The sequence below is a fragment of the Antechinus flavipes genome, chromosome 5, assembly GCF_016432865.1.
Source record: "Antechinus flavipes isolate AdamAnt ecotype Samford, QLD, Australia chromosome 5, AdamAnt_v2, whole genome shotgun sequence".
NCBI lineage: Eukaryota > Metazoa > Chordata > Mammalia > Dasyuromorphia > Dasyuridae > Antechinus > Antechinus flavipes.
The window spans coordinates 197177482-197193937 of NC_067402.1; the positions used below are offsets into that span (position 1 = coordinate 197177482).

Consider the following 16456-nt stretch of genomic DNA (forward strand, 5'->3'; position numbering starts at 1 on the left):
CTTTTCAAAATGTTTCTATCTTGTGCTCATGAAAACCTGAGTCCCTCAGAAAACTGTTGCATCCTTGGCGCCCACATCTTTAGTACTGGAGATTTTCCATGACATATGGAGTGGGGAAGTGACACACTATCATTTATTAGGCCTCCCTCTGCCACCTTCCTCAGCCATCTGTGCTCCTTTGAGCTCCATTCCATTTGTTTTTATTATTCGTCCAAATATCATCTGGCCTTAACTAAGTCTCCCTTTTTTTTCTCAAAAACTTCAGCTCTTTTTTTCCACTAATGTCCTTTCTCTTATATTGAGGAATTTTATTGACGCAGTATTTTTTTTCTATTTGTAGCTTAGGCTTGTTTGTTTTTTCATTTCTTTATTAATACCTTGCTATACCCTCACTTATACATTGTTCTCTCACTTTTTTAGCTTCCTCATCTTATTTTTTCAGTTGTTTATACTTAAGTCAGCTGTACACTTACTTAAATGAGCAATCACAGAATCACCTGTAGCTAAGTTTACTTTTCTGATCCTAGATTTTGAAATTCTCCTTTCTGATTTTAATTAATGTTCTGTTCTCTCATCTTTTTTTCTGCTTCACTTGATAAATTTGTTTGTTCTCGCTAAGCAAACACTTCATTTCCATGCCCTGACTTCATTTCCTTTTCTTTATTTTCTTCCTTTAAACCTGCTTTAGACTCACTTTCTCTTCCTTTCTCTCCACTACTCCAAGTCTCTGCCGCATGAGGTTCTTATTATCACTTACCTTGTCCATTGTAACAAACTCCTGGCTGATCTCCCTGATTCTGAATCTGCCTTTTTCAGCTGTCTTCTCATTGATTCCCATAAAAACCTTCCAGGTCCTGCGGCTATCACTCTCCTGCTTAAAAATCTTCAGGAAATCTCTGTAGCCTCAAGACAGAATAGGAATTCAGTCATCTGGCATGTGAATTTCTCCTCTCTTTCAGTGTTTGCCTTTATCATCCCCCATTAATTTAATTATCAGTTCTATTTAGATGACTTCCAAATTTGTATTACCAATCTATTTTCAGTCTAAATCTGTCTATTGAATTTAAGTCCTATGTCATGAACTATCTAGAAGACATTTTGAATTAGGTGTTTTTTAGACTCTCATTTAACATATCCAAAGTAGTACTAATTATCTTTTTCTTCTGTGTGTGTGTGTGTGTGTGTGTGTGTGTGTGTGTCTTTCTCTCTTTTCTCTCTCTCTCCTTTCTCTCTTTTCTCTCTTCTCTCTCTTCTTTCTCTTTTCTCTTTCTTTCTCTCTTCTCTTTTCTCTCTCTTTTCTCTCTCTCCTTTCACTCTTTTTTCTCTCTCCTTTCTCTCTCCTCTCTCTGTCTCCTTTCTCTCCTCTCTCTCTTACTCTTTTCTCTATCTTCTCTCTCTCTTCTCTTTTCTCTCTCTTCTTCCTCTCTCTTTTCTCTCTCTCTCTTTCTCCTTTCTCTCTCTCTTTTGTTCTCTCTCTCTCTCTCTCTCTCATTCTCTCTCTCGCTCTTTCTTTCTCTCTCTCTCTCGCTCTCTCTCTCTCGCTCTCTCTCTCTCTCTCTCTTTTCTCTCTCACTCTCTTATTCTGAATTTATCTGTTGCTTTTGACAGTATCACCATTTTTCCACTCACCCAAGTTCTCAAGCTTGGTAATATCCTTGATTCCTTCCTTGTAATCTTGTTGTTGCCATGTACTATGATCTTCTGGTTCTGCTAAAGAATGATTTTTTTAAAAAATCATTTCAATTTTTGTTTTTCTTCCCGGGATATTTATACCTTCTGAATCCAATTCTCCCTATGCAACAAGAGAACTGTTCGGTTCTGCAAACATATATTGTATCTAGGATATACTGCAACATATCCAACATATAAAGGACTGCTTGCCATCTAGGGGAGGGGGTGGAGGGAGGGAGGGGAAAAAAATTGGAACAGAAACGAGTGCAAAGGATAATGTTGTAAAAAAAAAAAAATTACCCTGGCATGGATTCTGTCAATATAAAGTAATTATTAAATAAAAATTTTAAAAAAATAAAAAAAATCATTTCAATTACTTTGAAGGGTTTAGTTTCAGTAAGTAGATCAGAGTTTGAATTTTGACAAGATGTTTGCAAAATTTGGGAGAAATTGATGAAAATTTGAAGAACAATATCCAGACTCTGATATTGCTTCAATTCATATTTCTGGGTAGTAAAAGAAGTAGTTTCAAAGACAAGGAGAAAATTGGAGTTAGGAAAATTAGAGAATAGAATCTAAAGAAGAAGATAGAACAAGAGAGTTGAAAAGACATAGCAAGATAAAGTAGGAAAGGTAAATGAATAGTTAGTTTGCTAATAAAATTGAGTGGATTCCTGGGTAAAGTAAAACTGACAAGAGATTGATACAGGCCTAAAAGGGAAGAGAGGTTTGTGGTTGTCTTTGGAAAGTGAGAAAAAGTGATTTTTTGAGGTTGTGAGATTATAAATTTATTTTAAAATGATAATTGATGGTAAAAGTTTTTTTTTTTTTTATATATATATAAATTTTATTTTATTTAATAATAACTTCGCATTGACAGAATCCATGCCAGGATAATTTCTACACGACATTATCCCTTGCAATCACTTATGTTTCGTTTTTTCCCCTCCCTCCCTCTTCCCTCCCCCCCCCCCCCCCAGGATGGCAAGCAGTCCTATACATGCTAAACATGTTGCAGTATATCCTAGATACAATACATATTTGCAGAACCGAACAGTTCTCTTGTTGCACAGGGAGAATTGGATTCAGAAGGTAAAAATAACTCGGGAAGAAAATAAAAAATGCAAATAGTTCACCTTCATTTCCCAGTATTCCTTCTTTGGGTGTAGCTGTTTCTGTCCATCATTTCTCCAATGAAACTCAGTTAAGTCTCTTTGTCAGAGAAATCCACTTCCATCAGAATACATCCTCATACAATATCGTTGTCAAAGTGTATAATGATCTCCTGGTTCTGCTCATCTCACTTAGCATCAGTCCATGTAGGTCTCTCCAAGCCTCTCTGTATTCATCCTGCTGGTCATTCCTTACAGAGCAATAATATTCCATAACATTCATATAGATGGTAAAAGTTTTAATTGAGTACTTAGGGTTCTGATATAAACTCTAAGCACTTAATTAAAATGTTGCAGTAACTACAGCTTAAAATTTCTAATAAGCAGAATAAAGAAAATTCTACAAGTGACCGGTGTCAAATGTGAGATGTTTGCATTTTTCTGCCCCAACTAAGTGATTGTTGTCTGTTTTCTAAATGTAGACTAATTTCTCTTTAGGAAAAAGTAAAGAGAATGGAAAAATATCCCTCTATATGTTAGGTTGTTAGGAAAAGAATAAGTCTTCAGTAAGGAAACAAAGGATCTTAGGTGGAAAAGGGAATACTTTCTTTTAGTCAGAATACTGAAGAGTAGAAGAGTGTTATTCAGAAGAAAAAGAGAAAGGAAAGAATAGTTGTGCAATTAAAAAGCTTTAAAATGGACTTCAGTCTCTTCCTGAAAATTAGAGGACTTCATGTTCTTTCAAGACTTCCCCAAAATGTTATGAGGATGACAGAAATTATTAGCTTCGTCCATTAAGACATTAGCTAACTGAAAAGTTAGTGAGATTATCCATTAAGAAAGAAAGAAAGAAGAGTTGATGAGTCCCTGGACACGTTAATGTTACCTGTTCTCTGCTGACCTGATAACAACAATGGAGAGGTCTGTTGTTTTTCTGAGGCATGTATTCAAGACCTAATAAGGAATCATCACTATCGCCTTCTGGTAATTCACTTAGGCATTGTTACTATTCAGTAATTCAGATGTGTCTGATTCTTCTTGACCATAGCATGCCAAGTGCTTTTACATAGTACCTCTCAAAGTCTGTTCAAGTTCAAGTTTGATGTTTCCATGACACTATCTACCCATCTTATCCCCTCCCTTCACTTTTTCTTTTTGCCTTAAATCTTTCCCAACATCAAGGATGAGTCTTGTCTTTTAATTATGTCACCCAAGTATTTAAACTTTACCTTCAGTTTTGACCTGCCAGTGAAGTCTGAATTAATATCTTCAAATATTGTCTGTTAAGGAACCTATAGAAGCAGCAGTTAGAATTAAACTTTGAACTACAGATTGGTCTAAGATTGGTCAATATTAGAGAAACTTAAAATGTTTCACTAATGATAATAAAGTTTTAGACAAGAAAATGTAATAAGGAGTAAACCTGAAGTAGTAAACTCAAGAAAGATTAAGACATGCTACTTGTCTAGTCAGAAGAAGTATGGAAAAATATAGGACAGATAAGTTGATTTTTCTTAACTCTTGCCTAATGAAGGCAAAGGACACAAAAGAGAATAATTGTTTAGGGAAGTGAACACTAAAAGGATGGTGTTTGTGAAAAGGATTTAGATTTAGATTCCTTAGTTATAGCTGACAAGAAAATGTTGACTGATTATTTCTTAGAAATAATGTATACCCAAGAAAGACTGATTTGACTGTATTTGTCAAATGTCTTGCAAGCCTAGTCAAAAGATTTTTAAACTAAAAGGGTGATGGATAAAAAAGACTAATAGATAAATCTATCTTTCTATCTGTCCCTGCAAATTAAATTCTAGAGAATAGTCCCTCCTCCTTCAAAAAAGGAAAAACAATAGCAAACGAGACATCCCCAAATCCATAGGAGACAAAAACGATAAAAAGAATCAATAATAACATTCATGACCTCAACTTTTTATGTGGGAAGTAAAGTTGCCCAAACCAGAATAAAAATGATTGAGGTAGAGCTCTGAGCCAATAGTATTTTATTAAAAGGTTTATCGACTCCTCTAATGAAGTGGATCTCAGATTTTCCTCATGATCTGAGATACTTCCTTCTTCTAGGACTTTATTTTTATAAGACTTGATAGTAGATTTGGTAATGATCATTCTAAAGAGGCTATACAAAATAAAGAATTCTTGCTTTGTGGGCCAAAAAAAATGATGCATCAGCTAGAAAAAGTTTGTCAGAGTGAGTTCTTAAATTAGGTGGAGCATGAAGCATCTTCACTGAGTAAGTGGACGTGAGATGGTCACATGCTCATGTGGTCTAAAATAAGTTGGAGGATTTTCCATATGATTAGATTGACTTCTGCCACACTAAGTTTGGTCACTATTACAAGGAAAAGCAAGAGTGAAGGGCCTCTAGTTAGCTTTCTGTGATTAAACAAGTGAACTTAAAATCTGCAACTCACTGCTCTGGGGCCTAATATACAGAATTTATAATCATTACTCTAGGGAATCATATCTACTTTATCAAATAGGGGTCCAAATGAATTATTTCTCACACATATGTATATGTAAATATGTTGTTTAGAAAGCAAATAACAGGAATTAATGGTTAAAATGAAATTATGTTTAACAAAATCCAAAGCCCATTTCTTCATAGGAATAAAGGTATCATTCCTTAATATGTTAAGAATTTTATTTTAGATTTAGAGAAGAGAAGATTAGGAAGTCCAAAAAGAATCACAAACAGAAGAACTGTGAAAATTACATGTTGAGTTCGTTTATATATGTGTGTGTGTGTGTGTGAGTGTGTACACACATACACATACATACATACATATACACATGTAGAAATATGGGCCGAGAGGTGCCTTAGTAGATAGGCTCACCAGGCCTGTAATGAGAAAGACTCATATCCCTGTGTTTAAATCTGGTTGCAGATATTTACTAATTTTGTTACCCTGGGCAAGTAATTTATTTGTCTTAGTTTCCTCATCTGTAAAATAAGTTAGAGAACTATTCCAGTATCTTTCTCAAGAACACCCCAAATGTAATTATTAAACAAAAATATTTACAAGTAGGTGTGTATTAAGGCAAATTATATGTCATGGAGATGTATATTCCTTTTTTTTTTTTAAATGAAAACTCTTACTTTATTTGGCATTCAGTTAAAAATAAAACATTTGCATATAAAACATTAAAATTCTTGAGAGGGTTACCAGAATACTGGCATACTGGTTAGTGTACTATTGGTAGCATTGTGATTTACCCTAACCATTGTGAAAAGTAATTTACAACTGTGCTCAGAAATCAATAAACTTTGCATGTCCTTTGAATCCAGTGATACTACTGACCAAAAGAGATCAAAGAAATAGGAAAAGGATATATATATATAGCAGCATTTTAATTATAGCAAATAACTAGAAGAAAGGGAGATGATTATCAACTAGAAATTTGGATAGAATAGTATTGTAATAAGATGACAGGATTTTGCAGAAACCTAGTAAGACTTGAGTGAAACTGATTCTAAGTGAAATGAACAGAATCAGAAGAATAATGTACACAATAACAACAGTACTATAAGGAAAAATATCTTTGATCAGTGCAATGAACAACCATCATTCCAGAGAACTTGTAAAGAAGCTTACTTACTACCTATTTCCTGACAAGATTGATGGACTCAAAGTGCAAAATGAGACATACATCTCTTGGCAAGGCAAATTTGTAGATTTGTATTACTTAACCAAGCTTATATGTAAAATGGTATTTTTTAAAAATTGGGTTAATGTTGGATAGAGGAACAGGTGATAAGTGATAGTGTCAGGGAAAGGAAAAAGGGTCACTGAAGCATTTTTAGAATGCATAAAAGTGAACACAAAGAACATCAGAAGGAAAGAGACAAGAGCTTTGAAAATAAAAGGGTTGAATGTGTTACATATGTACATATTCTTAAAAATACTTTAAATTTTTTAAAGAAATCAAATCTTTATATGAAAAGTTTTATATTTAACTTTCCTTTTAAAATTATATTTATTTCCCTTCCAATTACTGTTGTTTTCCCTCAGTGCTGCTGTTGTTGTTGTTTTTATTTTTAATTTTGAGTTATAAATTCTTTTCTTCCATTCTTCCCTTCCCCATTCCCTGCAATGACAATTTATGCATATGTGTTATACATATGTGTTCATACAATATGCATTTCCGTATTAATCATTATATAAAAGAAAACACAGATCAAAAAAAAACAACACATAACCAATCAATAAGAAGAATAAAGTAAAATTAAATATGCTTTAATCTGTCTTCTGTCTCCAAGAATTCTTTCTCTGAAGATGAATAGCATTTTTGATCTTGAGTCCTTTAGAATTATTTGGATCACTGCATTGCTGAGAATAGCTAATCATTTATAGTTGATCATCATGTATTAGTGCTATTACTGTGTACAGTGATATCTTCCTTCTACTCATTTCACTTTATATCATTTCATGTCAGTTTTTGCAGGTTTGTATTGTTTCGTTTTTTTTTTTTAATTTTCCCCCCAAAGTATTTGAGGTAAAGTGATCTGCCCAGGGGTCACATAGCTAGTAAATTACCTTTTCCCTTTCTTTTTCCCTTCTTCCAGTGCATTTCTCTTTCTCATCCCTTAATTTTATTTTTTAAAATATCATATTCATCTCACACCAGTTCCCACTAGTTCTTAGGAGTTAAAAGTATCATCTTTCCATTTTGGAATATAAACAGTTTATCCTCATTGAATCCCACATGATTTCTTTGAATCATGTATTTGAAAGTCATAATTTCTATTTAGCTCTGGTCTTTTCATTAGGAATACTTGAAAGTCTTCTTTTTCATTGAATGTCTGTTTTTCTCCCTAAAAGATTACACACTTAATTTTGCTGGGGGCAATTCTTGATTTGCCCTCCAAAATATCATGTATCAAACTCTCTGACTCTTTAATGTAGAAGGTGCTAAATCTTTTGTTATCCTGATTGTGACTCCATGATACTTGTATTTTTTCCTTCTTGCTATTTGCAATATTTTTCCTCGACCTGATGAGAGATCTGGTATTTGATTATAACATTCCTATGAGTTTTCATTTTAAGGTCTCTTTCAGGAGATAATCAGTAGATTCTTTCAATTTTTATTTACTTTCTTGTTCCAAAATATTAGGGCAGTTATCCCTGAAAATTTCTTAAAAGATGTCAAGGCTCTTTTTTGGATTATGACTTTCAGGTCATCCAAGAACTCCCAAGTGATCTCTTCTCTATCTGTTTTCCAGATCATTTTTTTCCATTGAGATATTACCCATTTCCTTCTTTTTTTTAATTTAAAAATTTTTGTTGTATTGTTTCTTAGTATCTCATGGAGTCAATAATTTCTACTTGTCAAATTTAAATTTTTAAGGAATTGTTTTTTTCAGTGAGTTTTTGTATATTTTTTCCATTTAGCCAATTTTGCTTTTTTAAGGAATCCTTTTCTTCATTGAATTTTTATATATCCTTTTACATGTGGCAATTTTGCCTTTTATAAAGTTGTTCTTTTCAATGAATTTTTATATATTTTTTTCTATTTGACTAATTCTCCTTTTTGAGACATTCTTCTCTTTAGTAGATTTTTGTGTCTCTTATCATTTGGCCTGTTTTGTTTCTTAAGGTGTTATTTTCTTTACGTTTTTTTGTTTGATGCCTCCTTTATTAAGCTGTTGACATTTTTCCTATAATTTTCCTGTATCATGCATTTCTTTTTAAAATTTTATTTCTATATTGTATCTAGGATATACTGGAACCTATTCAACATGTAAAGGACTGCTTGCCATCTCGGGGAGGGGGTGGAGGGAGGGAGGGGAAAAATCGGAACAGAAGTGAATGCAAGGGATAATGCTGTAAAAAATTACCCTGGCATGCGTTCTGTCAATAAAAAGTTATTTAAAAAATAAATAAATAAAATAAAATTTTATTTCTATACCTCTTAATTTTTAAAGACTTTTTTTTTTTTTAGCTCTTCCATGGCCTGAAAACAGTTTATATTTTTCTTTTAGACTTTTGACGCAATAGGTTCTTTTTTTTTTTTTTTTAAAGTCTTCTGAGACCAATTCATATTTTTCTTTTAGGTTTTGCATGTAACCATTTTGACATTGTTGTTCTTTTCTGAATTTTGATCTTTCCTGCCACCATAGCAATTTTCTGTGGTCAGGTTCTTTTTTGTTTATTTTTTGCTCATTTTTCTAATGTGTTTCATGACTTTTCACATTATATGTTAAAGTTGTACTCTCTTCCTAGAGTGGAGGGGGCACCAACCCAGGCTTCATGTATTTTTGTGCAGCTGATTTAGTTTTTTGTTTGTTTGTTTTGTTTTTAATTTTCAGTTTTTCTGAAATGATATGCTCTAAGTACCACTTTCCTTGACTGTCTTTTGGTCTTCCAGTGACCATAAGCATTCTTTTCCATTTTGAAACTGTGAGCAAGGTCGTTGTTCCAATGCATCTACAAGCTGTGGTTTGGTAGTTCCTAGGATCTTTTGATTCTTTCCCTGAGACTGTAACCTGGATCCACATATGGGCAGTTCAACAGAGTCCTGCCCCTTTTGCCAGCAAAGATTCTAATGTAATCTCCTCATCTATTTTCTGATCTTTTATTTTAATGTCTGTGGACAGAGAGTTCCAGAAACCACTGCTGTCATTAATTCAATCTCCCCCAATTCCTGCTGCTGTTTTCTGGGAAGCAGCTGCTGACGTAGGCTGCGCTGCATTGTGTTCTACTCTCACACTGGATCAACACTTTCTACTGATCTTCTAAATTTTCTTGGGCTGGAAAATTGTTTCATCCCATCTTGTTGTGGGTTCTATCATAATAAAATTTATTTTGAGGTCCTATTTAAAGTTGTTATTATGTTATGTTATTATGAGCAATAGCATCTCATAAAGTAGAGAAAATCAGTAGTTATTTTAAAGAATTCTTTGCCTAGTTTACAAGTCATTGAATCTATGGAAATGGAAGAGTTAATCAAATATTTAAAGATGGTGGTCTTTCATTTTCCTTCTATGCTTTATTGTACTCTGATTTAGTTATATATTGTTGTCTAAGAATTTGGGAGAATCTATTTATTGACTTTAGTTTTTTTATTTAAGATTTTATCTATTCTATTTTCCTTTTCTTTTTTGTTTTTTTCTAAGCATACTTTTATATTTTTTTGTTTTAATTTGTCTCCCTCTTCTTCTATATTTATTGAGAAGGCAAGAAAAACAAATTTCATTTTAAGTATATACAGTCCACTTGATTTTAGGGGTAATAGCTTTATCAGAGAAACTTGCTGCAGTTTCCCTTCCAGTTTCTCGATTTTTTCCTAATTTTAACCACATTAATTTTTTTTGTACAAAAACTTTTTAATATCATATGACCAAAATTATTCATTTTGCTTCTTGTGAACCTCCCTTTCTCTTAATTGGACATGAACTCTCTTTCAGTCTATAGATTTGAGAGGTAATTTCTTCCCTGTTTCACTAATTTGTTTATAATAACATCCTTTATGTTTAAATCATGTACTCATTAGAAGCTTATTTTGGCATAAGATTTGAGATACTGGTTTTTACCTAGTTTATGCCAGACTACCTTCCAGTTTTTCCAGCACTAAGTATTGTGAGTTCTTGCTATGATAACTGTGATCTTTGAATTTATCAAATATTGAATCATTGTATATGTTGTATATCTGTTTTGTTTCATTGATTGGGTTCTCTATTTTTTATTTAATACCAGATTGCTTTGATGATTATAGCTTTTTCCCTCCATTGATTCCTTTCATAATCTTTTGTTCGTCCAGATGAATTTTGTTATGTTTTCTAGAGATCTATTGACTTGTCATCCCCATGAGTATGAAGACTTTTCCAATTTTTAGATCTATCTATATTTTTGTGAAATGTTTTATAATTCTATTAATATAGTTCTTGTGTGTTTGATAGACTCTCAAATACTTTATACTGTTTTTATAATTATACATATATATATTTTGTTTGTTTGTTTTTTTAATGGAATTTCTCTCTATCTCTTTTGGATTTTGTTGACAATATGCAGAAATACTTAGGGGTTTTTTTTATATCCTGCAACTCTGCTGAAGTTATTTGTTTTTATTAAACTTTTAGCTGAATCTGGTATTCTCTAAATAAATTATTCTCTCATCTGCAAAGAAGAAAAGTTATTTAAGCTTATTGAGCAGGCTGATTGCTGCAATAGCTACTTCTTATTTTATTGCTATAGCTAAAATTTTTAGTACAGTATTTTATGGAAAAGCTGATAATGAACATCCTTACATTATTCCTGATTCTATTGGAAATGTTTCTTCATAACACATGATGCTTGCTCTTGATTCTAAAATCAGATACTTTAAAATCTGAAGGAAACTTTATTATTATGCTTTCTAGTACTTGTATGGGAATGAATATTGTGTCAAAAGCTTTTTGTGCATCTATTGAAATAGTTTAAAATGTTTTGCTATTTTTGTTATTAATATGTTCATTTGTGCTTATAATGTTCTAAAATGGAACAACCTGTGCATTCCTGGCATAAATTAAGCCTGGTTGTAGTATGATTTTGACATATTACATTAATCTCCTTGCTAATTTTTTTTAATTTTTTTTTGCTTCAATATTCATTAAGGAAATTAAAAAAATAAGGTCTGTAGTTTTCTTTTTCTGTTTTGACTTTTCCCAGTTTATATACAAGACTGCATTTGTATCACAGCAAGAATCTAATAGAACTCCTTTCCTCATTTTTTCAAACAATTTATATGAAATTGGGATGAAGTGATCTTTAAATCTTTGGTAGAATATATATTTATAGATTTATCTGGCCTTGTGGATTTTTTCCTGAGGGAGCTCATTTATAATTTGATCAGTTTGTCTAAAAATAGGATTATTTAATTATCCTATTTTCTCATCTATGTATTTGGACACTTTATATATATATATATATATATGTGTGTATGTGTGTGTGTGTGTGTATACACACACACACACACACACACACACGTATATATTTGATATTAATCCATTTAATTAAGATTGCCAGTTTTCTTGGCCATATGCTTGTACAAAATGGCTTCAATAAATGTTTTATTTTCTCTTCATTGGTTGTGAATTCACCTTTTTTTTTTTTTTTGATACTGGTTATTTAGTTTTATTTTTAATTAAATTAAATAGTGGCTTATCTATCTTATTAACTTTTTCAAAAGACCACCTTTTTTAGTTGTCAGTTCAAATATAAATTTTTTTAACTTTCAGTTTTGTTAATTTTGCCTTAGATTTTTCAGAATTTCTAGTTTGTTGTTTGATTGTGGAAATTAATTTGTTTTTCTAATTTTTTTTAGTTGTATATACCACTCCTTGTTCTGCTCTATTTCTCTTTTATCAATGTAACAAAAGATATTTACAAAGAGAAGAGAGATGAAAATGTAATTTAAAATAACAGGAATAAGGAAAGGAGGAACTAAGATGACAGAATTATAGAAAGAAGTATAGCAGAGTTCCCTACTGCAAACTCCTATAATATTGCTCTAGGTACTGTTTTGGCTATATCCCACAAATACTGGTATATTGTCACATTGTTGTCATTATCTTTAATGAAATTAATGATTGTTTCATTTTTATTCTAGCTCCATATTGTAACTCTTTGTATATCTTTCTGTTCTATTTCAAGTCTATTTCTTCAATGTAGCATATTAGATCCTGGCTTCTAATCCATTCTGATAATCTTTTCTATTTGAGTCAGTACATTTCATAATTATAATTCCTAACTGTATCGTCATCTTATTCTCTTATATTTATCCTTCTCTTTTTTACTCTGTTGTATTTTGTTTTGTTTATTTTGTTTGTGAATACAGTGTCCCTTAATTCATATTCCCTCTTATTACCTACCCTCTTCCTTTTTCGTGGTCGTTTTCCCTCTTGCTTCCCTGTTGATGTAAGATATCTGACTCTGTGTATATGTGTATTCTTTCCTCCTTGAACCAATTTGGATGAGAATCAATTCCAAATATTGCTTTTCTCCTCCCATTTCTTCCTATATTTTCATAATTTTTTTCTTTTTGCCACATTTTATGCAAGATGATTTTTCCCATTTTTTCGGTCTCTTCTCTCTTCTTCCATTACATTACATTTTTCCATTCTTCTTTTTATCTTCTGATATCATTTCAAGGTAGAATTAGAGAGGCCAAGCTCTCTCTCTGATTGGATTCCTTTTAAGACCTTTGGTAATCATAAAATTTTGAGGGGTTTACATGTATTCTCTCCATATATAATAATGTAACCAATTTAGCCTTATTTAGTCTTTTTAATGTTTATTCTGAGTCTTGTATTTGAATATCACATTTTCTATTCTGTTCTGGTCTTTTCATCGGGAATGCTTACAAGTCCTTTGTTTCATTAGATATATTTTTCCTAGCCCTTAAAGGATCATACTGGATTTTATACATATATATTAGCTGATTTAGTTATTGCTGGTTATGATCCCTGATCCCTTTGCCTTCTGAAGCATCATATCCGAAGTCCTCCCTTTCTTTATAGGGGTGACTGTTAAACCTTGTATGATCCTTACTATGGTCCCACAGTTTTTGAATTCTTGTAGCTTTCTCTTCTTTACCCAGGATTTCAGGATTTGGACTACAACACTCCTTTTGAAATTCCTTTGAAAAGGTAATCCAATGTTTTCATTCTTAGATTTGGGTCTAGTGGAGAGACCCATCATGTGTCTTAGATCTCTTCTTACCCTGGTGTACAGTTCTTCTCTGGGTCCTGAAGTGTTCTGTACACATTTGTAGTCCAGCTCAGTCACTTTTATCCATAGACTTCTATTTTTGTCTCTTTATGTTGTCCTTAAATAGACAAATGATTCACTATGGCACTTTCTGAATTTCCCCATCTGGATGGAGCCTGTGTGTTTTCTAAAGCTGCTTATAGGAGTTTGTGATATGGAACTCTACTTTACCTCTTTCTATAATTCTGTCATCTTAGCTCCCCTTTTCCTTATCCCTGTTATTTTAAATTACATTTTCATCTTTATTCTCTTTTGAATTTTATAATTAATTTTTTTAACTTAACTGTGGTTTTTCTTCCTTATATTTTTCTTATGATAGTTTGGTAGTATGAAGTTAATTAATTACTTATAAATTTCTTGGTAGTTGTTTTTTTATCTGTCTCTTTAGTTAGCATTTTTGGATTTCAAATAATATGTTCATATCTGAGTTTGGTCTTTTCAGTAATGGCATCAGTTCCTCTTTTTTATTGAAATTCATCATTTTTCATTGATGTAATCATCAAGTTTTCAATATACATTATTTAGACTTAACTTGAGATCTTTAGAATATTGCATTTCATTCTTTCTGTTCTTTGTAGTGGTCAAAAATAATTTTATTCACATTTCCTTTATATATGAAAGTATTTCTCATTGTTTACAAATTTTTTCTTTGTTTTTGGAAATGTTAAATTTACTACTTTTTTTGGTTTGATGCATAAATTTTATTGATTTGTAGCTTCTTTAGATTGATGCTTTTTTCCCTTTACATTCAGAAGTTCTGGACAGTTTTCTTTATTATTTGTTGTTTTATTAAATTCAGAGTTTTTTTTTACTTGTCACGTTCTTTTGGGGAAAGTTATCCTTATATTGTCTCTGTATACCTTTCCCTCCCACTCCCCAGATCATTTCTGTAGAAGTTTTTTTTTCACTTTTTGCTTCTCTTTTTAAGATTGTTCTTTACTTCAGTATATTTGTATTCTTTGCTTCTGTGGAGGGACTCAGCACCACGGATTTTGTTTGTTTTTTTCTTTCCAGTTAGATCTGGAAGTTCTTTTACTTAGTCCTTTTTGCTTATATTGCTCTTTCATTCACTTTCTCATCTCATCTGGTAGTTTTGCCTCTAGGTCTGGACTTCAAAGCAGTTTTAGTTTCTTCCCACATAGAGAAATTCCATTTTTAGTGATTTAAGTTCTTGCCCTTAGTAGTTTCTGTGGGGAAACAGAACTGTGATCCAGTATTATCTTTTCCTTCTATCCCAGTGCCTTTGTGCACCATATTCCCTATCCCAGTTTCGGCCACATTGGGATTTTATTGGATCACTCCAAGCAGAAGGAAAGCAAAGATATATGTGTCTAGTCAATTTTGAAATCCTTGCTTATTGCAGCAAATTCCCTTGGGAGGGCAAAGTGTGACCTTTTTGACAGAGATTGTAGCAGTAGGAAATCCACGATTTGTGTAAAAATATTGACAAAATGATTATAGCAACTTAATATAAGGATTATACACTGTGAATTGGTTAAATTCATACCAAATGCTGAGTTAATTAATTGTTAGTCATTCTGTTAGCATTTATTAAACTATTTTTGTGTGTCAGGCATATTGCTAATTTTTGAGACAAGAAAGAAAGACATAATACAGTTTCTGCTATTTAAGACCTTACAGTTGAATGGGAAAGAGAACATGCCAAGAAAAATACACAAACAATATGTAGAAGATAAATTCACAGTAATCAGTGGGTGGAGAGAAGTCTAGTATTAAGTACAGGAAAATGTAATAAATATAACAGAAATGTTTATTTGATTCTAGAGGTAAGAGGGAGCAGAGAGACCAATCAGCAGACCCTTGCAGTAGTCTAGGAGTGAGGTGATGCTGACCTGTATCCAAGTAGTGACAGTATGACAGGAGAGAAGGTTATGTAAGTATGTGTATGGATGATTGACAGATGTTGAATTTTGGGAACATATTGGATGTAGGAAGGGTAGTTATAGAGAATAAGGAATTGAGGATGAGATTTCAAGGCTGGATGATTGTAATAATGGTGGTATCCACAACAGTAATAAAGAGTTTAGGAAGAGAGGATATGTGTGGGGGGGATATAATGAACTCCATTTTGATATGTTGAGTTTAAAATGTTTATAGTAGATCCAATTGAAGATGTGTAAGGGACAGATGGAGAAGAGAGACTAGAGGTCAACTTTTGAGTTGAATAGATTTGAAAATCATCAACAGAGAGATGATAATTGAATCCCTGGGAGTAGATAAGATAATGGAGTGAAACACTGATACGAAAGAGAAGAGAGTCCAGGAAAAAGCTTGAGAGTTAGAGAAAAATGAAAAATAGAATGAATGAGTGAGCCAGGAATCTAAGAGAAAAAAATAGTATACAGTTGAATTGATTTACCAAGATGTCAAGATAGGACAGCTAAGAGATATAATGGATAGAGTGGCTGACCTGAAATTAGGAAGACTTATTTTCCTGAATTCAGATCTGACCTTATGCACTTACTAGCTAGTAATCCTGTTTGCTTCAGTTTTCTCTTCTATAAAATGAGCTGGAGAAGAAAATGGGAAACCATTCCAACATCTGCCAAGAAAACCCCATAAAGGGTAAGTCATGACTTAGAACAATACAACAAACAAAGTGAAGAGAAGAGAAGGTTCATGGGTGATGACCTGGGAAAAAGCTAAGGGTTTGTGGAATTAGAAAAAAGTTTAGGGTTGTAAGACAGTGGAAGAGGTGGATAGTAGTTTGTGATCATATATGGACATTTCAGAGTTCATTTACATAGAAATGATTTATTTCTGAATGATGGTGAGATGAAGTGTATGATTAGCTTAGTATATAACTTAGGTCATGTAGTCATGGGAAATAAGTAAATTGAGAAACTGTGAGGTTAAGATGTTTGAGCCAGTATCAGTAGGCATATTTGA

General features: G+C 32.4%; 1 protein-coding gene across 3 annotated transcripts in view; it reads left to right on the top strand.

The window, feature by feature from the left end:
• ERC1 (ELKS/RAB6-interacting/CAST family member 1) overlaps positions 1-16456 on the top strand; it is a 345893-nt gene that overhangs the window by 187593 nt on the left and 141844 nt on the right. The window lies entirely within an intron of this gene.